General features: G+C 43.1%; 13 non-coding genes and 1 pseudogene across 13 annotated transcripts; 7 read left to right on the top strand and 7 right to left on the bottom strand.

The window, feature by feature from the left end:
* Positions 1-1,211: 1,211 nt before the first annotated feature.
* Positions 1,212-1,330, top strand: LOC114643212 (5S ribosomal RNA). Its single transcript, XR_003714714.1, has one exon. It is a non-coding gene; the product is annotated as a 5S ribosomal RNA (ribosomal RNA).
* A 678-nt stretch (positions 1,331-2,008) lies between these two features.
* LOC114643241 (U1 spliceosomal RNA) lies at positions 2,009-2,172 on the bottom strand. Its single transcript, XR_003714738.1, has one exon. It is a non-coding gene; the product is annotated as a U1 spliceosomal RNA (small nuclear RNA).
* A 918-nt stretch (positions 2,173-3,090) lies between these two features.
* On the top strand, positions 3,091-3,209 carry LOC114643209 (5S ribosomal RNA). The gene has a single exon (XR_003714713.1). It is a non-coding gene; the product is annotated as a 5S ribosomal RNA (ribosomal RNA).
* Positions 3,210-3,912: 703 nt separating this feature from the next.
* Positions 3,913-4,076, bottom strand: LOC127528049 (U1 spliceosomal RNA). The gene has a single exon (XR_007935199.1). It is a non-coding gene; the product is annotated as a U1 spliceosomal RNA (small nuclear RNA).
* Positions 4,077-5,001: 925 nt separating this feature from the next.
* LOC127528081 (5S ribosomal RNA) lies at positions 5,002-5,120 on the top strand. Its single transcript, XR_007935225.1, has one exon. It is a non-coding gene; the product is annotated as a 5S ribosomal RNA (ribosomal RNA).
* Positions 5,121-5,809: 689 nt separating this feature from the next.
* LOC127528048 (U1 spliceosomal RNA) lies at positions 5,810-5,973 on the bottom strand. Its single transcript, XR_007935198.1, has one exon. It is a non-coding gene; the product is annotated as a U1 spliceosomal RNA (small nuclear RNA).
* A 905-nt stretch (positions 5,974-6,878) lies between these two features.
* Positions 6,879-6,997, top strand: LOC114643228 (5S ribosomal RNA). The gene has a single exon (XR_003714729.2). It is a non-coding gene; the product is annotated as a 5S ribosomal RNA (ribosomal RNA).
* A 684-nt stretch (positions 6,998-7,681) lies between these two features.
* On the bottom strand, positions 7,682-7,819 carry LOC127528063 (uncharacterized; annotated as a pseudogene).
* A 5,979-nt stretch (positions 7,820-13,798) lies between these two features.
* Positions 13,799-13,917, top strand: LOC127528078 (5S ribosomal RNA). Its single transcript, XR_007935220.1, has one exon. It is a non-coding gene; the product is annotated as a 5S ribosomal RNA (ribosomal RNA).
* Positions 13,918-14,599: 682 nt separating this feature from the next.
* On the bottom strand, positions 14,600-14,763 carry LOC114643247 (U1 spliceosomal RNA). Its single transcript, XR_007935197.1, has one exon. It is a non-coding gene; the product is annotated as a U1 spliceosomal RNA (small nuclear RNA).
* A 929-nt stretch (positions 14,764-15,692) lies between these two features.
* On the top strand, positions 15,693-15,811 carry LOC127528080 (5S ribosomal RNA). Its single transcript, XR_007935224.1, has one exon. It is a non-coding gene; the product is annotated as a 5S ribosomal RNA (ribosomal RNA).
* Positions 15,812-16,489: 678 nt separating this feature from the next.
* LOC127528047 (U1 spliceosomal RNA) lies at positions 16,490-16,653 on the bottom strand. The gene has a single exon (XR_007935196.1). It is a non-coding gene; the product is annotated as a U1 spliceosomal RNA (small nuclear RNA).
* A 925-nt stretch (positions 16,654-17,578) lies between these two features.
* Positions 17,579-17,697, top strand: LOC127528044 (5S ribosomal RNA). The gene has a single exon (XR_007935193.1). It is a non-coding gene; the product is annotated as a 5S ribosomal RNA (ribosomal RNA).
* Positions 17,698-18,374: 677 nt separating this feature from the next.
* Positions 18,375-18,541, bottom strand: LOC127528069 (U1 spliceosomal RNA). The gene has a single exon (XR_007935210.1). It is a non-coding gene; the product is annotated as a U1 spliceosomal RNA (small nuclear RNA).
* Between the last annotated feature and the right edge of the window lie 3,321 nt (positions 18,542-21,862).

The raw sequence follows: 21,862 nt of genomic DNA, 5'->3' as shown, positions 1-21,862 counted from the left end.
CTCTCCCATCAATAGGAATCCGTGATGCTGGTCTTCCTCCTCCTCTTCCAAATTCCGATCCATCTTCTCTCTCCGATCCCATTCTTCTGTTGGAACCACCAAGTAACACCATTTCCGCCATCCTTCTCCTAAAAATTGAATTCGCCGCGCACCAAGGGAAACAGAAAAACAGGGTGGTGGACAAGCCAACCTACCCAGCTCTGGATCCAAGGCCGTGGGGCGCTCCCTACACCTGACAGCGAAGAACCAAAGGTATCTCCCCTGCCAGGTAAGTATGAGTTGTACAGCCCGTCGCTCAACCTCCCTCTTCCGCGGCTTCATCGCTCGCCGGCGGGCGACGTGCCCCGCCGTCCTCGGACCTTCGTTGTCCTTCGGGCTCCTTCGGCCTGCTTCGGGCTCCATCGGCCTCCGGAGCGCGCGCGCGCGTGCGCACGAGCTAGCAGCAGATCTGACGCACGTGTGCTCCGTGACCCGGATGATGGGGTTGCACCGACCTCACCTCCTTGATTAGACAGGTTTTGCCAGCAAACCCAAGGTGCACCTCGCTCTTATGCAAACCAACCACCCATTTCGGGAGCTTATTGGTTGGAAGAGAAATAGAAGAGGAAGAGACTGGGTGGGACGCTGAATGAGAAACAGCCGCCCAACAGCTGGGACAGGCGGCAGGAGGCAAAGCTGCGAAAGAGGAAGGAGACCCTGCGCTCTGGAGGGAGAGGGAGAGAGAGAGAGAAAAAGAACCCCTCGGCGTGGGCGCTCGCGCACAGCAGCGAAGCACCCTCGGGAAGGGAGATGTGGGGCAGCGCTGCGTACCCGTCCGAGACGAGAGCCGGTGCTTGCCCTTTGATGCCACTGTGGGATTCCACGTTAGGATGGACACGAGGTTGCCGGCTGTTTCTGGAAGATGCCTCACGTTCTATCTCTCTATCTATCTATCTATCTATCTCTCTCTCTATCTATCTATCTATCTATACATAAACGTGGGTGGCGGGATTTGGTCGGCGACAGCGAGAGAGCCGACAGAAGGGGTCCAGCATAAAGGATAAAGAACATTCAAATTCAAAAATCATTCTGAAAATTTCAAAAGAAAGAATAAAAATGGAAGAAAGATAGGGGAGAAATAAAACAGAAAAAAAAAAAAAACATTGGGCTGTCGTTTAGTAAAGAGGGCTTCCAACCTTGCCTATATGGGGAGAGAAAAACTTGCCGCTTTCGTTTACGGCCATACCACCTTGAATACGCCCGATCTCGTCCGATCTCGGAAGCTAAGCAGGGTCGGGCTCGGTTAGTACTTGGATGGGAGACCGCCTGGGAATACCGAGTGCTGTAAGCTTTTGCCTTTCTGCCAGCAGGGGTCACCCTTTTCGCTGTCTTTTTCTTTTCCTCCTTTCACCCGTGTCAGAAAGTTGGCACTTGGCAGCAAGTAAAGCAGCTTGAAATAAGTAAAGTTGCACAAAAAGGATGGATGGATGAAAGAAAGAAAGTGCACTCAGTTCCACTTCTCTCCACTTTATTCTCTTCACATCACTCACTGTTCCATGCTGCTGTCAAAGGAGGTGAGAGAACTTAAAAATATTAATAATGCAGTAATGGTACACATGTGGGTAGGTAGAAATAAATAAATAAATAAATAATCAATCAATTTCTTATCATTTTTTTTTTTTATAGGGGGGAGTTTCCTTTATATAAATTCAATAACTAAATTATTAATTAATTAATTAATCAATTAAAATGAATATTTTTTTATCATTATTTTTAGGGGGGGGTGTTCCTTTAAATAAATAAATAAATAATCTTTAGGATCTTCTGTATTTATCACAGGTTTAAGTACCTTGCTCATGGGAAAGGCGCTATATAAATAAAATTTATTATTAGTATTACTATCACTTTGATGTCCCACTTCTGCTGTTGTCTCTGCGGCTCCTGCTTCATTTTCACCCAAACAACCAGTTTCCACTCCACAACGAAAAGATAAAAAGCTTTTTCAGTCTGTCTTTTAAACCAAAGTTATCAGGGGAGAGCGCGAACGCAGTCCCCCACTACCACAAATTATGCAGTCGAGTTTCCCGCATTTGGGGAAATCGCAGGGGTCAGCACACCCGGAGTGCAATGGATGAGCCTCGCCCTGGGAGAACCACCTTAGTGATCATGGTATCTCCCCTGCCAGGTAAGTATGAGTTGTACAGCCCGGCGCTCAACCTCCCTCTTCCGCGGCTTCATCGCTCGCCGGCGGGCGACGTGCCCCGCCGTCCTCGACCTTCGTGGTCCTTCGGGCTCCTTCGGCCTGCTTCGGGCTCCATCGGCCTCCAGAGCACGCATGCGCACGAGCGAGCAGCTGGCCTGACGCCCATGTGCTCCGTGACCCGGATGATGGGGTTGCACCGACCTCACCTCCTTGATTAGACAGGTTTTGCCAGCAAACCCAAGGTGCACCTCGCTCTTATGCAAACCAACCACCCATTTCGGGAGCTTATTGGTTGGAAGAGAAATAGAAGAGGAAGAGACTGGGTGGGACGCTGAATGAGAAACAGCCGCCCAACAGCTGGGACAGGCGGCAGGAGGCAAAGCTGCGAAAGAGGAAGGAGACCCTGCGCTCTGGAGGGAGAGAGAGAGAGAGAGAGAGAGAGAAAGAACCCCTCGGCGTGGGCGCTCGCGCACAGCAGCGAAGCACCCTCGGGAAGGGAGATGTGGGGCAGCGCTGCGTACACGTCCGAGACGAGAGCCGGTGCTTGCCCTTTGATGCCACTGTGGGATTCCACGTTAGGAAGGACACGAGGTTGCCGGCTATATCTGGAAGATGCCTCACGTTCTATCTATCTATCTATCTATCTATCTATCTATCTATCTATCTATACATAACGTGGGTGGCGGGATTTGGTCGGCGACAGCGAGAGAGCCGACAGAAGGGGTCCAGCATAAAGGATAAAGAACATTCAAATTCAAAAATCATTCTGAAAATTTCAAAAGAAAGAATAAAAATGGAAGAAAGATAGGGGAGAAATAAAACAGAAAAAAAAAAAAACATTGGGCTGTCGTTTAGTAAAGAGGGCTTCCAACCTTGCCTATATGGGGAGAGAAAAACTTGCCGCTTTCGTTTACGGCCATACCACCTTGAATACGCCCGATCTCGTCCGATCTCGGAAGCTAAGCAGGGTCGGGCTCGGTTAGTACTTGGATGGGAGACCGCCTGGGAATACCGAGTGCTGTAAGCTTTTGCCTTTCTGCCAGCAGGGGTCACCCTTTTCGCTGTCTTTTTCTTTTCCTCCTTTCACCCGTGTCAGAAAGTTGGCACTTGGCAGCAAGTAAAGCAGCTTGAAATAAGTAAAGTTGCACAAAAAGGATGGATGGATGAAAGAAAGAAAGTGCACTCAGTTCCACTTCTCTCCACTTTATTCTCTTCACATCACTCACTGTTCCATGCTGCTGTCAAAGGAGGTGAGAGAACTTAAAAATATTAATAATGCAGTAATGGTACACATGTGGGTAGGTAGAAATAAATAAATAAATAAATAAATAAATAATCAATCAATTTCTTATCATTTTTTTTTTTTATAGGGGGGAGTTTCCTTTATATAAATTCAAAAACTAAATTATTAATTAATTAATTAATTAATTAATCAATTAAAATGAATATTTTTTTATCATTATTTTTAGGGGGGGGGTGTTCCTTTAAATAAATAAATAAATAAATAAATAATCTTTAGGATCTTCTGTATTTATCACAGGTTTAAGTACCTTGCTCATGGGAAAGGCGCTATATAAATAAAATTTATTATTAGTATTACTATCACTTTGATGTCCCACTTCTGCTGTTGTCTCTGTGGCTCCTGCTTCATTTTCACCCAAACAACCAGTTTCCACTCCACAACGAAAAGATAAAAAGCTTTTTCAGTCTGTCTTTTGAACCAAAGTTATCAGGGGAGAGCGCGAACGCAGTCCCCCACTACCACAAATTATGCAGTCGAGTTTCCCGCATTTGGGGAAATCGCAGGGGTCAGCACACCCGGAGTGCAATGGATGAGCCTCGCCCTGGGAGAACCACCTTAGTGATCATGGTATCTCCCCTGCCAGGTAAGTATGAGTTGTACAGCCCGGCGCTCAACCTCCCTCTTCCGCGGCTTCATCGCTCGCCGGCGGGCGACGTGCCCCGCCGTCCTCGAACCTTCGTGGTCCTTCGGGCTCCTTCGGCCTGCTTCGGGCTCCATCGGCCTCCAGAGCACGCATGCGCACGAGCGAGCAGCTGGCCTGACGCCCCTGTGCTCCGTGACCCGGATGATGGGGTTGCACCGACCTCACCTCCTTGATTAGACAGGTTTCGGCAGAAGAACCCGAGGTGCACTTCGCTCTTATGCAAACCAACCACCCATCTCTGGAGCTTATTGGCTGGAAGAGAAACAGAAGGGGTAGACACTGGGTGGGACGCTGAATGAGAAACAGCCGCCCAACAGCGTGGACAGGCGGCTGGAGGCAAATCTGCGAAAGAGGAAGGCGACCCTGCTTTCCGTAGAGAGAGAGAGAGAGAGAGAGAGAGAGAGAAAGAACCCCTCGGCGTGGGCGCTCGCGCACAGCAGCAAAGCACCTTCGGGGAAGGGAGATGCGGGGCAGCGCTGCGTACCCGTCCGAGACGAGAGCCGGTGCTTGCCCTTTGATGCCACTGTGGGATTCCACGTTAGGATGGACACGAGGTTGCCGGCTGTTTCTGGAAGATGCCTCACGTTCTATCTATCTATCTATCTATCTATCTATCTATCTATCTATCTATACATAAACGTGGGTGGCGGGATTTGGTCGGCGACAGCGAGAGAGCCGACAGAAGGGGTCCAGCATAAAGGATAAAGAACATTCAAATTCAAAAATCATTCTGAAAATTTCAAAAGAAAGAATAAAAATGGAAGAAAGATAGGGGAGAAATAAAACAGAAAAAAAAAAAAAACATTGGGCTGTCGTTTAGTAAAGAGGGCTTCCAACCTTGCCTATATGGGGAGAGAAAAACTTGCCGCTTTCGTTTACGGCCATACCACCTTGAATACGCCCGATCTCGTCCGATCTCGGAAGCTAAGCAGGGTCGGGCTCGGTTAGTACTTGGATGGGAGACCGCCTGGGAATACCGGGTGCTGTAAGCTTTTGCCTTTCTGCCAGCAGGGGTCACCCTTTTCGCTGTCTTTTTCTTTTCCTCCTTTCACCCGTGTCAGAAAGCTGGCACTTGGCAGCAAGTAAAGCAGCTTGAAATAAGTAAAGTTGCACAAAAAGGATGGATGGATGAAAGAAAGAAAGTGCACTCAGTTCCACTTCTCTCCACTTTATTCTCTTCACATCACTCACTGTTCCATGCTGCTGTCAAAGGAGGTGAGAGAACTTAAAAATATTAATAATGCAGTAATGGTACACATGTGGGTAGGTAGAAATAAATAAATAAATAAATAAATAATCAATCAATTTCTTATCATTTTTTTTTTTATAGGGGGGAGTTTCCTTTATATAAATTCAATAACTAAATTATTAATTAATTAATTAATTAATTAATCAATTAAAATTAATATTTTTTTATCATTATTTTTAGGGGGGGGTGTTCCTTTAAATAAATAAATAAATAATCTTTAGGATCTTCTGTATTTATCACAGGTTTAAGTACCTTGCTCATGGGAAAGGCGCTATATAAATAAAATTTATTATTAGTATTACTATCACTTTGATGTCCCACTTCTGCTGTTGTCTCTGCGGCTCCTGCTTCATTTTCACCCAAACAACCAGTTTCCACTCCACAACGAAAAGATAAAAAGCTTTTTCAGTCTGTCTTTTAAACCAAAGTTATCAGGGGAGAGCGCGAACGCAGTCCCCCACTACCACAAATTATGCAGTCGAGTTTCCCGCATTTGGGGAAATCGCAGGGGTCAGCACACCCGGAGTGCAATGGATGAGCCTCGCCCTGGGAGAACCACCTTAGTGATCATGGTATCTCCCCTGCCAGGTAAGTATGAGTTGTACAGCCCGGCGCTCAACCTCCCTCTTCCGCGGCTTCATCGCTCGCCGGCGGGCGACGTGCCCCGCCGTCCTCGAACCTTCGTGGTCCTTCGGGCTCCTTCGGCCTGCTTCGGGCTCCATCGGCCTCCAGAGCACGCATGCGCACGAGCGAGCAGCTGGCCTGACGCCCCTGTGCTCCGTGACCCGGATGATGGGGTTGCACCGACCTCACCTCCTTGATTAGACAGGTTTCGGCAGAAGAACCCGAGGTGCACTTCGCTCTTATGCAAACCAGCCACCCATCTCTGGAGCTTATTGGCTGGAAGAGAAACAGAAGGGGTAGACACTGGGTGGGACGCTGAATGAGAAACAGCCGCCCAACAGCGTGGACAGGCGGCTGGAGGCAAATCTGCGAAAGAGGAAGGCGACCCTGCGCTCTGGAGGGAGAGAGAGAGAGAGAGAGAGAGAGAAAGAACCCCTCGGCGTGGGCGCTCGCGCACAGCAGCGAAGCACCTTCGGGGAAGGGAGATGCGGGGCAGCGCTGCGTACCCGTCCGAGACGAGAGCCGGTGCTTGCCCTTTGATGCCACTGTGGGATTCCACGTTAGGATGGACACGAGGTTGCCGGCTGTTTCTGGAAGATGCCTCACGTTCTATCTCTCTATGTATCTATCTATCTATACATAAACGTGGGTGGCGGGATTTGGTCGGCGACAGCGAGAGAGCCGACAGAAGGGGTCCAGCATAAAGGATAAAGAACATTTAAATTGAAAAATCATTCTGAAAATTTCAAAAGAAACAATAAAAATGGAAGAAAGATAAGGGAGAAATAAAACAGAAAAAAAAAAAACATTGGGCTGTCGTTTAGTAAAGAGGGCTTCCAACCTTGCCTATATGGGGAGAGAAAAACTTGCCGCTCTCGTTTACGGCCATACCACCTTGAATACGCCCGATCTCGTCCGATCTCGGAAGCTAAGCAGGGTCGGGCTCGGTTAGTACTTGGATGGGAGACCGCCTGGGAATACCTGGTGCTGTAAGCTTTTGCCTTTCTGCCAGCAGGGGTCACCCTTTTCGCTGTCTTTTTCTTTTCCTCCTTTCACCCGTGTCAGAAAGCTGGCACTTGGCAGCAAGTAAAGCAGCTTGAAATAAGTAAAGTTGCACAAAAAGGATGGATGGATGAAAGAAAGAAAGTGCACTCAGTTCCACTTCTCTCCACTTTATTCTCTTCACATCACTCACTGTTCCATGCTGCTGTCAAAGGAGGTGAGAGAACTTAAAAATATTAATAATGCAGTAATGGTACACATGTGGGTAGGTAGAAATAAATAAATAAATAAATAAATAATCAATCAATTTCTTATCATTTTTTTTTTATGGGGGGAGTTTCCTTTATATAAATTCAATAACTAAATTATTAATTAATTAATTAATCAATTAAAATGAATATTTTTTTATCATTATTTTTAGGGGGGGGCTGTTCCTTTAAATAAATCAATAAATAAATAATCTTTAGGATCTTCTGTATTTATCACAGGTTTAAGTACCTTGCTCATGGGAAAGGCGCTATATAAATAAAATTTATTATTAGTATTACTATCACTTTGATGTCCCACTTCTGCTGTTGTCTCTGCGGCTCCTGCTTCATTTTCAGCCAAATAACCAGTTTCCACTCCACAACGAAATGATAAAAAGCTTTTTCAGTCTGTCTTTTGAACCAAAGTTATCAGGGGAGAGCGCGAACGCAGTCCCCCACTACCACAAATTATGCAGTCGAGTTTCCCGCATTTGGGGAAATCGCAGGGGTCAGCACACCCGGAGTGCAATGGATGAGCCTCGCCCTGGGAGAACCACCTTTTTTTTTTTTTTTTTTTTTTTTTTTTTTTTTTTTTTTGTGCTAATTGCTTTATTCAATTAAAACAAATTAGTTGTTTTTTTCTCTCCCGTTTTCCATGTGAACTCCATGACTGTTCCATGGCTTCCCTTTGGAATTTCCGGTTTTGTGATTCATGCATAAAACATTTCAAACCATTAAAAAACAACACATAAAACATTCTAAAAGTTTTTTTCACACTTACTTTAACCCAGGGGTGGTCTTCCTTTTCAGGTCCTTGATGATTCGAAGAATTCTATTTTTTCTTTGGCCATCTGTAAAACACTTGCAATGGGGAGAAGTTTCTCTTTCTTTGTGTATATCTGTCTTCTGACCCAGATCGCCTCTTTTATATAATTTATTTTGACCCATTTTTCCCTACTCACATTTTGTTTTTTTGACCTGCCAAACATTACTATTTCTTTGTCAATTTGCCCTTCCACTATTTTTTCTGTCCTTACTTTATTCCACACTATTTGTGCCTTCCTACATTCGTATAGTGCATGCTTGGCAGTTTCAATTTCTTTACATTTTGGGTAAGGACATTTTGGGTTTTTCACCGATTTCCTTTTAAACAAATTGTTATTTGTCTGGAGAATATCGTGTACGGCCTGCCATGCTATGTCCTTCAAATTATTTGGGAGATAATTATTTGATATAACGTCCCATATTTTTTCAGACTCTAATTTAGATGTTTCTTTAATCCATGTTGCTGGTTTCTTGTCTTTGGCCATTTTCATGACTAATCTCCAGTTTGTCCACACTTTCCCCTTTTCTTTTCCAAAGTTGTTAGTTTCTAAACAATTAATTATGGGTTTGTAAATTTTGGCGACGTTAAAGGCATACGGTCTTTTATTGGTGGTTGTATATAAATTATATTTCCTTAGCACCCCTCCCATCATGTATCTGGCCATATCCGCGACCTTTCCACTCCTTTCTCTGATTAGTCTGATATACGCAAATGTGTAGCGGAGTTTTAGAAGATTTTTTAAATCAGGAAGATCCTTCCCTCCTTTCATTTTAGTTTTCACAACGGTTTCTCTTTTTAATCTTTCCCATTTTGACCCCCAAAAGAAATAAAAACATTGTCTTTCTATCTTTTTGAGGATCTCTCTCCTTGGTAGATATATTGTTGCCCAAAAAATCAGTTTTGGCAGGATGATTGACTTGAGGAGGAGGATTTTCCCCTCATAGCTGAGGTTCCTCAATTTCCACATCCCCGTTGTTTGGTTGACATATCTGCATGTTCTCTTCCAATCTTTTTCCCCTTCCTTCTTACTCCCAAACCAGATCCCTAATATCTTTATCGGTTGTCTATGGGTTTTTATTTTGGGATTTGTATCCTCTGTCCACTTCCCTTGAACACGACACTCCGTTTTCTTCCAGTTTATTTTCGTACCGGCAGCTTTACAAAATCGCTCCGTTGTTTCTAGTGCGCTATCTAAGGACACTCCTTCTCTTGCCACAATTGTTATGTCGTCCATGTACATTATACATTTGGCTTCTTTTCCTTCACTTCCGGGGATTTCTATCCCCTTGATGTCTTGATTTTTTCTGATCATTGTTGCCAGCCCTTCGATTGCGAGGACAAATAAAATTGCGGAAAGTGGACATCCTTGTCGTACTCCTCTCTCAATGTTAATCTCCTTCGTTAAATGCCCGTTTATCAACACTTTACTTGATATCCCTTGATAGCATTTCTGGATCACCTTTATGATGTGTTTGGGTATGTCAAATCTTTCCAGGGTTTCCCACAAAAAATCATGATTAATGGAATCAAAAGCCTTCTCCATATCAATATTTAAAAGTCCTACCGATAAATTCCGCTCTTTTGCGTACTCTAAAATGTCTCTAACTAAAATCAAGTTGTCACTTATGGACCGTCCGGGAACTGCACACACCTGGTCTTCTTGAATAATGTCACCCAGGACTTCCCTAAAACGATTTGCCAGGACCTTAGTTAGCAATTTGTAGTCCTGGCATAACAGGGTTATTGGCCTCCAGTTGGTGATCTCTGCTTTGTCCCCATCTTTTGGGATTAAGGTGATGATTCCATTCTTCCATGATTTCGGGCCCTCTTCTCCTCTTAATATTTCTTGGAATATCTCCAATATATCTTCTCTAATTAAATTCCAGAAGGTGGTATAAAAATCCGCCGTTAAACCGTCTGAGCCCGGTGTCTTGTTCTTCTTCATGGTCTTCACTGCTTTTTCAAGTTCGCTCATTTTGAACTCCTCTACCATTTCTTTCCGTTGTTGTTGTGTGATGTTCCGGTCGATCTCGTTAAGCACTTCTTCTTTTTGGATTTCCCTATTTTTGAAGCTGTAGAGCTCTCCAAAGAAGGTTTCTACAATCTGCTGTTTCTTTGTTTCTTCTCTTTGTAGATTCCCTTCTTCGTCTTTCAGGAAATCGATGCTGCTCTTTTTCGTTCTTTGTTTTATTTTTTTAAAGAAGAAGCGTGTGCACTTCTCGTCCTCTTCTAAGTGCTGGACCCTACTTTGGAACTTCAGTTTCTCTTCCTTTCTTTTGTAGATGTCCATCATCTCTGACTTTATCTGCTTCACCTGTCTCCCGGTCTCTGTCCCTTCATTTTCCAGCCTATATGCTTCCTCCAGTTCTTCTTGCAGTAACATTAATTGTTCCTTCTCCCTCTTACTTTTTTCCTTTCCTTTCCTTTGAAAGAATTGCTTGGCCCTAAATTTAATGATGTCCCACCATTCTCCTCTTGTCCTACACCCTTCTTTTAGGGTTTCCCATTGTTTGTATTTGTTTTCAAATTCAGTTCTAATTTCCTTGTCTTCTAAGAGTAGCGCGTTTAGTTTCCAAAACCCTTTCCCTCTATTGTCCCTGTTTCTTCCCTCACATTCTGATAAAATGATGTTATGGTCAGAAAAACAGGTCGGTTTAATTAGAAAACTTTTAGTTCTATATCTCGCGCTACTTAAAATGTAGTCGATTCTTGATCTCCAGTTCCCCCCTTCCGCTCTCCATGTATATCCTTCCGTGTCCTTTTCAATCTCTCTATAATTATCTTTTATTTGGAAGTCTTTCATCATGTTGATTAGGAACCTGGATGTTTTATCCAAGGATCTTTTCCTTTTGGATTCTATTTGGCAGTTCAGGTCCCCCGCTATTATAACATCTTCCATCCCTTGCAATTCTGTCCTTAACTTCTGAAAGACTTCCATTCTCTCGTTGATTTGTGGAGGTGCATATATATTTACAATGTTGTGCTTCCCTCCATCTACTTTAACAGTTAGGGTAGCTATTCTTCCCTGGAGAATAATCTCAAACCTTAATACTTCAACGTTTTTGTTTTTAATTAAAAACCCTATTCCCGCACTCTTATTTTCATTTGAGCCAGAAAAGAAGGCTTCCCCTCCTTTCCACCCTTCTTCAAATTTTGAATAGGACCTCTGAAAGGGAAGGCCACATTCTTGAATACAGATGATGTCAGCTTCTGTCTCTTGAAGGGCTCTAAACACAATTTCCCTTTTGCTTCCCCTCTTGATACTTCTAACATTGATTGAAGCGATTCTCATGGGGTTTTTGATTATTTTGTTGTCTTCTTTCTTTCTTCTTCTTCTGGCCTCTTCTTTTTATTTCTGTCACTCTCTTGAGTGCGTGTTCTCTTTTTATTTTGCTCTTTCATCAGGGTGATTTTGGAGAAGGCTTCGACCGATTCTTTTTTTAGGAAGGTCGCCTTTGGGCTGGCCGTTACCTCTTCACTATCCTTTCTCTCAGCTTGTTCACTGCTTTCTTGGACTATTTGGTACCAGTCCCTAATCCCTGCATTGTCATTATCTATTGTAGGTATTAAGGGTGAGCTTAATAATATGTTGGTCATCTCCTCTAGTTCCAACTGGATGTTCCCCAAACTGTCTTGCATCTTTTGTTCTCTGCTACCTAGGGAGGAGACTTTCTCTTCATCTTCCTTCTTATTCATCTCTTCCACAGTCTGATTTTCTCTTGGAACCTCACTACTTTCTATTAAGCTTTTAAGCTTTTCGTGACTTCCGATGGGTGTTTGAAACAGCACAACACTATTTCCCCCTTCGTCTTCACTTACTTCCTCTTCTTCTTCTTCCTCTTCCTCTCTTCGTAATTGGACACTAATTGTCTCAACCTTTTTACACTTGTTTGCATATGATAACGGGCAGCTTCTAAAGCTGTGGGTTTTTTCCCCACACAGGTGACACATTATTTTCTCTCTACAATTCCTCGTCAGGTGACCCAACTCTCCACAATTCTTACATTTCTCCTGTTTACAGTCAGCCGCTACGTGCCCTTCCTGCTCGCATTTTCTACACATTTTTGGTTGACCACTATAGAAAATTATACCTCTTATAGCACCAATTTGTATAGTTGGTGGTAGGTGTTTGAGGTCTCCTTCCTCACTAACTTTCAATTTTACCTGAAAGTTGTAATACCCGGTTTTAATTCCATGCTCGTCCCTTCCTGCCATCCCTCTCTGCACTCTACAAAATCTTCCTAACCATTGTTGAATATCTTCAATTCTTATTTTTTCGGATAGCATGGCGACAGTAATAGATTTCGTCTCTCGCTGTGCTAGAGACTGCATTGTCATATCTATTAACACCACTTCTGATTCCCTTTTCTCCCTCCAAACCTTAATACATCTTTCCACCAACATGCTATTCGTAAAGACCACCTCAAAAGTCTGTTTATCTGGGAGTGCAAAGATAAAATCAACTTGCCTGGGTAGAAAACCAAGAATTCCCAGCAGAATGGTGGTGGTGAACGTTTTCCTGTCCATCTTTTTCTCGTTCATTAGCTGGAACCGCACAGCATTCTTTCGGTCTTCTTCTGGAACCATCCTCGAAACGTAGGATCCTCTCGTCAAATCGATGGAAATCTCAGTTGACCTCTCCTTCGTCTGCTTCTTCTACCAAGAAAACTCCGGACACAACCTGCAAATTTAAACCGCCGCGCACCCAAGGGCTGAAAAAGTGGTGGACCTGCCAACCTACTTACCAAACCAGGGGCCGTGAGGCGTTCCCTATACCAAAACAGGAGAGATGGTATCTCCCCTGCCAGGTAAGTATGAGTTGTACAGCCCGGCGCTCAACCTCCCTCTTCCGCGGCTTCATCGCTCGCCGGCGGGCGACGTGCCCCGCCGTCCTCGAACCTTCGTGGTCCTTCGGGCTCCTTCGGCCTGCTTCGGGCTCCATCGGCCTCCGGAGCGCGCGCGTGCGCACGAGCGAGCAGCTGGCCTGACGCCCCTGTGCTCCGTGACCCGGATGATGGGGTTGCACCGACCTCACCTCCTTGATTAGACAGGTTTCGGCAGAAGAACCCGAGGTGCACTTCGCTCTTATGCAAACCAACCACCCATTTCGGGAGCTTATTGGTTGGAAGAGAAATAGAAGAGGAAGACACTGGGCGGGACGCTGAATGAGAAACAGCCGCCCAACAGCGTGGACAGGCGGCAGGAGGCAAAGCTGCGAAAGAGGAAGGCGACCCTGCTTTCCGTAGAGAGAGAGAGAGAGAGAGAGAGAGAAAGAACCCCTCGGCGTGGGCGCTCGCGCACAGCAGCGAAGCACCCTCGGGAAGGGAGATGTGGGGCAGCGCTGCGTACACGTCCGAGACGAGAGCCGGTGCTTGCCCTTTGATGCCACTGTGGGATTCCACGTTAGGAAGGACACGAGGTTGCCGGCTATATCTGGAAGATGCCTATCTATCTATCTATCTATCTATCTATCTATCTATCTATCCACGGGGGTGGCGGGATTTGGTCGGCGACAGCGAGAGAGCCGACAGAAGGGGACCAGCATAAAGGATAAAGAACATTTAAATTGAAAAATCATTCTGAAAATTTCAAAAGAAACAATAAAAATGGAAGAAAGATAAGGGAGAAATAAAACAGAAAAAAAAAAAAACATTGGGCTGTCGTTTAGTAAAGAGGGCTTCCAACCTTGCCTATATGGGGAGAGAAAAACTTGCCGCTCTCGTTTACGGCCATACCACCTTGAATACGCCCGATCTCGTCCGATCTCGGAAGCTAAGCAGGGTCGGGCTCGGTTAGTACTTGGATGGGAGACCGCCTGGGAATACCTGGTGCTGTAAGCTTTTGCTTTTCTGCCAGCAGGGGTCACCCTTTTCGCTGTCTTTTTCTTTTCCTCCTTTCACCCGTGTCAGAAAGCTGGCACTTGGCAGCAAGTAAAGCAGCTTGAAATAAGTAAAGTTGCACAAAAAGGATGGATGGATGAAAGAAAGAAAGTGCACTCAGTTCCACTTCTCTCCACTTTATTCTCTTCACATCACTCACTGTTCCATGCTGCTGTCAAAGGAGGTGAGAGAACTTAAAAATATTAATAATGCAGTAATGGTACACATGTGGGTAGGTAGAAATAAATAAATAAATAAATAAATAATCAATCAATTTCTTATCATTTTTTTTTTTATAGGGGGGAGTTTCCTTTATATAAATTCAATAACTAAATTATTAATTAATTAATTAATCAATTAAAATTAATATTTTTTTATCATTATTTTTAGGGGGGGGGTGTTCCTTTAAATAAATCAATAAATAATCTTTAGGATCTTCTGTATTTATCACAGGTTTAAGTACCTTGCTCATGGGAAAGGCGCTATATAAATAAAATTTATTATTAGTATTACTATCACTTTGATGTCCCACTTCTGCTGTTGTCTCTGCGGCTCCTGCTTCATTTTCACCCAAACAACCAGTTTCCACTCCACAACGAAATGATAAAAAGCTTTTTCAGTCTGTCTTTTGAACCAAAGTTATCAGGGGAGAGCGCGAACGCAGTCCCCCACTACCACAAATTATGCAGTCGAGTTTCCCGCATTTGGGGAAATCGCAGGGGTCAGCACACCCGGAGTGCAATGGATGAGCCTCGCCCTGGGAGAACCACCTTAGTGATCATGGTATCTCCCCTGCCAGGTAAGTATGAGTTGTACAGCCCGTCGCTCAACCTCCCTCTTCCGCGGCTTCATCGCTCGCCGGCGGGCGACGTGCCCCGCCGTCCTCGAACCTTCGTGGTCCTTCGGGCTCCTTCGGCCTGCTTCGGGCTCCATCGGCCTCCAGAGCACGCATGCGCACGAGCGAGCAGCTGGCCTGACGCCCCTGTGCTCCGTGACCCGGATGATGGGGTTGCACCGACCTCACCTCCTTGATTAGACAGGTTTCGGCAGAAGAACCCGAGGTGCACTTCGCTCTTATGCAAACCAGCCACCCATTTCGGGAGCTTATTGGCTGGAAGAGAAACAGAAGGGGTAGACACTGGGCGGGACGCTGAATGAGAAACAGCCGCCCAACAGCTGGGACAGGCGGCTGGAGGCAAAGCTGCGAAAGAGGAAGGCGACCCTGCTTTCCGTAGAGAGAGAGAGAGAGAGAGAGAGAGAGAGAAAGAACCCCTCGGCGTGGGCGCTCGCGCACAGCAGCAAAGCACCTTCGGGGAAGGGAGATGCGGGGCAGCGCTGCGTACCCGTCCGAGACGAGAGCCGGTGCTTGCCCTTTGATGCCACTGTGGGATTCCACGTTAGGATGGACACGAGGTTGCCGGCTGTTTCTGGAAGATGCCTCACGTTCTATCTCTCTATCTATCTATCTATCTATCTATCTATCTATCTATCTATCTATAAACGTGGGTGGCGGGATTTGGTCGGCGACAGCGAGAGAGCCGACAGAAGGGGTCCAGCATAAAGGATAAAGAACATTCAAATTCAAAAATCATTCTGAAAATTTCAAAAGAAAGAATAAAAATGGAAGAAAGATAGGGGAGAAATAAAACAGAAAAAAAAAAAAAACATTGGGCTGTCGTTTAGTAAAGAGGGCTTCCAACCTTGCCTATATGGGGAGAGAAAAACTTGCCGCTTTCGTTTACGGCCATACCACCTTGAATACGCCCGATCTCGTCCGATCTCGGAAGCTAAGCAGGGTCGGGCTCGGTTAGTACTTGGATGGGAGACCGCCTGGGAATACCGGGTGCTGTAAGCTTTTGCCTTTCTGCCAGCAGGGGTCACCCTTTTCGCTGTCTTTTTCTTTTCCTCCTTTCACCCGTGTCAGAAAGTTGGCACTTGGCAGCAAGTAAAGCAGCTTGAAATAAGTAAAGTTGCACAAAAAGGATGGATGGATGAAAGAAAGAAAGTGCACTCAGTTCCACTTCTCTCCACTTTATTCTCTTCACATCACTCATTGTTCCATGCTGCTGTCAAAGGAGGTGAGAGAACTTAAAAATATTAATAATGCAGTAATGGTACACATGTGGGTAGGTAGAAATAAATAAATAAATAAATAATCAATCAATTTCTTATCATTTTTTTTTTTATAGGGGGGAGTTTCCTTTATATAAATTCAATAACTAAATTATTAATTAATTAATTAATCAATTAAAATTAATATTTTTTTATCATTATTTTTAGGGGGGGGGTGTTCCTTTAAATAAATAAATAAATAATCTTTAGGATCTTCTGTATTTATCACAGGTTTAAGTACCTTGCTCATGGGAAAGGCGCTATATAAATAAAATTTATTATTAGTATTACTATCACTTTGATGTCCCACTTCTGCTGTTGTCTCTGCGGCTCCTGCTTCATTTTCACCCAAACAACCAGTTTCCACTCCACAACGAAAAGATAAAAAGCTTTTTCAGTCTGTCTTTTGAACCAAAGTTATCAGGGGAGAGCGCGAACGCAGTCCCCCACTACCACAAATTATGCAGTCGAGTTTCCCGCATTTGGGGAAATCGCAGGGGTCAGCACACCCGGAGTGCAATGGATGAGCCTCGCCCTGGGAGAACCACCTTAGTGATCATGGTATCTCCCCTGCCAGGTAAGTATGAGTTGTACAGCCCGTCGCTCAACCTCCCTCTTCCGCGGCTTCATCGCTCGCCGGCGGGCGACGTGCCCCGCCGTCCTCGAACCTTCGTGGTCCTTCGGGCTCCTTCGGCCTGCTTCGGGCTCCATCGGCCTCCAGAGCACGCGTGCGCACGAGCTAGCAGCAGATCTGACGCACGTGTGCTCCGTGACCCGGATGATGGGGTTGCACCGACCTCACCTCCTTGATTAGACAGGTTTCGGCAGAAGAACCCGAGGTGCACTTCGCTCTTATGCAAACCAACCACCCATTTCGGGAGCTTATTGGTTGGAAGAGAAACAGAAGGGGTAGACACTGGGTGGGACGCTGAATGAGAAACAGCCGCCCAACAGCGTGGACAGGCGGCTGGAGGCAAATCTGCGAAAGAGGAAGGCGACCCTGCTTTCCGTAGAGAGAGAGAGAGAGAGAGAGAGAGAGAGAAAGAACCCCTCGGCGTGGGCGCTCGCGCACAGCAGCAAAGCACCTTCGGGGAAGGGAGATGTGGGGCAGCGCTGCGTACCCGTCCGAGACGAGAGCCGGTGCTTGCCCTTTGATGCCACTGTGGGATTCCACGTTAGGATGGACACGAGGTTGCCGGCTGTTTCTGGAAGATGCCTCACGTTCTATCTCTCTATCTATCTATCTATCTATCTATCTATCTATCTATACATAAACGTGGGTGGCGGGATTTGGTCGGCGACAGCGAGAGAGCCGACAGAAGGGGTCCAGCATAAAGGATAAAGAACATTCAAATTCAAAAATCATTCTGAAAATTTCAAAAGAAAGAATAAAAATGGAAGAAAGATAGGGGAGAAATAAAACAGAAAAAAAAAAAAAACATTGGGCTGTCGTTTAGTAAAGAGGGCTTCCAACCTTGCCTATATGGGGAGAGAAAAACTTGCCGCTTTCGTTTACGGCCATACCACCTTGAATACGCCCGATCTCGTCCGATCTCGGAAGCTAAGCAGGGTCGGGCTCGGTTAGTACTTGGATGGGAGACCGCCTGGGAATACCGAGTGCTGTAAGCTTTTGCCTTTCTGCCAGCAGGGGTCACCCTTTTCGCTGTCTTTTTCTTTTCCTCCTTTCACCCGTGTCAGAAAGTTGGCACTTGGCAGCAAGTAAAGCAGCTTGAAATAAGTAAAGTTGCACAAAAAGGATGGATGGATGAAAGAAAGAAAGTGCACTCAGTTCCACTTCTCTCCACTTTATTCTCTTCACATCACTCACTGTTCCATGCTGCTGTCAAAGGAGGTGAGAGAACTTAAAAATATTAATAATGCAGTAATGGTACACATGTGGGTAGGTAGAAATAAATAAATAAATAAATAATGAATCAATTTCTTATAATTTTTTTTTTTATAGGGGGGAGTTTCCTTTATATAAATTCAATAACTAAATTATTAATTAATTAATTAATCAATTAAAATGAATATTTTTTTATCATTATTTTTAGGGGGGGGTGTTCCTTTAAATAAATAAATAAATAATCTTTAGGATCTTCTGTATTTATCACAGGTTTAAGTACCTTGCTCATGGGAAAGGCGCTATATAAATAAAATTTATTATTAGTATTACTATCACTTTGATGTCCCACTTCTGCTGTTGTCTCTGCGGCTCCTGCTTCATTTTCACCCAAACAACCAGTTTCCACTCCACAACGAAAAGATAAAAAGCTTTTTCAGTCTGTCTTTTGAACCAAAGTTATCAGGGGAGAGCGCGAACGCAGTCCCCCACTACCACAAATTATGCAGTCGAGTTTCCCGCATTTGGGGAAATCGCAGGGGTCAGCACACCCGGAGTGCAATGGATGAGCCTCGCCCTGGGAGAACCTTTTTTTTTTTTTTTTTTTTTTTTTTTTCCATGTCTAAATTCCATTACTGAGAACAAACACTATTTTGCTTGTCCTTTTTTCACTTACATTTAATTTTTCTTTTCAGTTTCTTAGCTTTGAGCACACACACAATGTCTGGCCAATTTGCTAATCCACTGTAACCCATCACCATTTCACCACCGTGACACAACAATTTTTTTTTTTTTTTTTTTTTTTTTTTATACTTTATATTAAGAATCTTTACCTTTTTTTCTATGTATTTTTATTTCTTTCTGCTTCTTCTTTTATCTTCCATTCCTCCCGTATCTCTTTTTCACATCTCTGTAACAGTCTTTGTATTGTTATTTTCTTATTATGTATTACTAATTCATTCCTAAACCACCACATATTTTCTTTTATGACACTAACCATTTTCCATTGCCTTATTGACATTTTTTCATTTAGCTCCTTTCCCACCAAACCATATAGTACACCTTCTTTTGTAATATCTTCAATCTCTAAATCCCCTTTCCATTCCCTTCCCACATATCTCCACACCTCTTGTGCATATCTGCAGTTCCAGAATACATGCTCTGCAGTCTCTGCTTCTAAACAATTGTCTCTTGGACACATTTTACTTTTAACCACTCTCCTTTTGTACATAAATGTATTCGTTGGTAAAATTTCATTTACTATCATCCACCCCAAATCTTTTTGTCTATTTGTTAATTCTTTATTTGACGTTTGTTGCCACACTTTTCTTACTTGCTCCTCCGTAAGTGCTTGAATTTTCCTCATTGTTTCCTTTTTTTCTATGTATTTCTTTAATTCTCTTTTTTTTCCCCACATTTTTGAATCTCCTCCCTCCCATTCATACCCTTGTAAACATTTTTTTATAATCTTATAGTGTTTTGGCACATTAAACGCCATAGGTCTGTTATTAGTTATTTTTAACAGTTTCGCTTTTCTTAGTTCCGTCCCTAGTAAATATCTCGACATATCTGCAAATTTTCCTCTTTTATTTATTGCCAAATTCACCACCGTTGCTGTATGTTTTAGTTCCAACTCCTTTTCAATATTTGGAAATCCTTTACCTCCATTTTCTTTGGTCTTCATTACCTGTTTCCTAGCCAGTTTTTCGCACTTTGAATTCCACAGAAATACAAAACAAGTTCTTAAAATCCTTTTTAGTATTTTCTTTGGCGGATAAAAAACAGTTGCTAAATATGATAATTTCGGTAGAATGATTGCTTTAACCAACAATATTTTCCCTTCCATTGTCAAATGTCTCAAACTCCAGAACCCTATTTTTTGATTGATCTGGTTTAACATTCCCTTCCATTCCTCCTTTTCTGTGTTGACATCTCCAAAAGTAATCCCAAGTACTTTCACCTTATCCGTAAGTCTTATCTTTTCTTTTGGTTCTTCTTTCCATTTTCCCCATATCCTACATTCACATTTTTTTAAGTTTAAATTTGACCCTGAGGCCCTACAAAAACTTTCAGTGTGTTCTATTACTTGCTTTACACTCCAAGCGTCCCTTATTAATACTGTGATGTCATCCATATAAGCAAACAATTTTATCTGCTGGCCTCCACTTCCCGGAACTTCAATTCCTCTTATATTATTGTCATTTCTTATCATATTCAACAAAGGCTCAATACTTAACACAAATAGGACTGCTGACAAAGGACACCCTTGCCGTACTCCACATTCAACTTTTATTTCCTCCGTCAGCCTGTTGTTTACTTTTATTCTACTTCCTATTCCATTATATATTGCCTTTAGCCATCCCACAAATTCTTCTGGCACTCCCATTTTTTGTATTACCTTCCACATATACTTATGTGCGACCTTATCAAAAGCTTTTTCCAAATCTAAGTTGATTAACCCTACATCCAACTTTTTTTCCTTCATTGCGCTAATGCAGTCTCTTATCACACACAGATTTTCTACAGCGCTCCTCTCCTGTACCACACAAGCCTGTTCTTCTTTTATTATATCCCCCACATATTCTTTCAAACGATTTGCCATGACTCTTGTCAGTATTTTGTAGTCCTGACAAAGTAATGTGATTGGCCTCCAATTTTTAACCTCTTTTTTGTCATCCTGCTTAGGAATAAGCGTTATCACCCCACTTTTCATTGTATTTGTCATTTCACCTTGTTTTAAAATTTCCATAAACAAGACCAGTACATCATTTTTTAAAATCTCCCAAAAGGTCAAATAAAATTCGATCGGTAAGCCGTCAATCCCTGGTGTTTTTCCTCTGCTGCTCATTTTGACAGCCGCTTCAACTTCTTCCATTTTTATTTCCTGACATAACATTTTTCTTTGTTCTTCTGTATAAAAGCGATCTATAGTTTTTTTTATATTATCGATATACTCATTCTCAATCTCTTTTTTTCCATACACGTCTCTATAATGATTTAAAACTATTTCCATTATTTCTTTATTTCCTTTTTGGATGTCTCCATTTTTATCCATCATTTCTTCCATTCTTAATTTTTTCCTCCTCTCCTTTATTTTCTTAAAAAAAAACCTGGAGCACTTTTCTCCTTCTTCTTGTTCTCTAACTCTACTTTGAAATTTTATTTTTTCTTCTTTTTTCCTGAATAATTGTTCTAGTTCTTGTTTTATTATTCGTATCTGTGTTTCATTATAATCTTCTCTACTATATTCTCGTTCAAGATTTTCCTGCCATCTTTTTATGTCTTCCTTGTCTTTTTTGCTCTGTTCTCTGCCTTTTTTTTGGAAAAACTCTTTTGTATTTTTCTTCATTAGCTCCCACCACTCTCTTTGTGTCCCACACCATTCTTTTAAAGTTGTCCATCCTTTATAATACTGTTTATACTCCTCTCTTATTTTCTTGTCCTCTAACATTTTTACATTCAACTTCCATTGGAAGTCTTTGGGCTCGTCATCACTCCCTTTTTCTACTTCCACCTTCAACATACAATGATCAGTAAAAAACACTGGCTGCAATTTACATTTCTTTGGTTCATAGGTCTTATCTGTAAAAATATAATCTATTCGAGAGGATTTTTTTCCTGCTCCTCTCCACGTAACCCCTTTTTCTTTACGTTTCAATTTTCTAAATACATCTATCATGTCACAATCTTTAACAATTTCTCCTAGTTTTTTTGATGATTTATCCATTTGTTGTTCTTTATTTTTTTGTTCAGTTGAACAATTAAAATCACCAACAACAATTAGATTTTTTTCATTTGCCATTGTAATTTCTAAGCATCTGAATATTTCCATTCTCTGGACTGATGTTGTTGGTGCATATACATTTATCAAATTCATAGTATTATTCCCTTTTACCAGTTTTACTTTCATTAATCTCCCTTTTATAATTTCTTCCGAACCTTTTATTTCTA

This window comes from Erpetoichthys calabaricus, chromosome 5 (genome assembly GCF_900747795.2).
Source record: "Erpetoichthys calabaricus chromosome 5, fErpCal1.3, whole genome shotgun sequence".
Classification (NCBI taxonomy): Eukaryota; Metazoa; Chordata; class Cladistia; order Polypteriformes; family Polypteridae; genus Erpetoichthys; species Erpetoichthys calabaricus.
The sequence above is the reverse complement of the archived record's forward strand: the minus strand, read 5'-3'. Positions and strand labels throughout refer to the sequence as shown.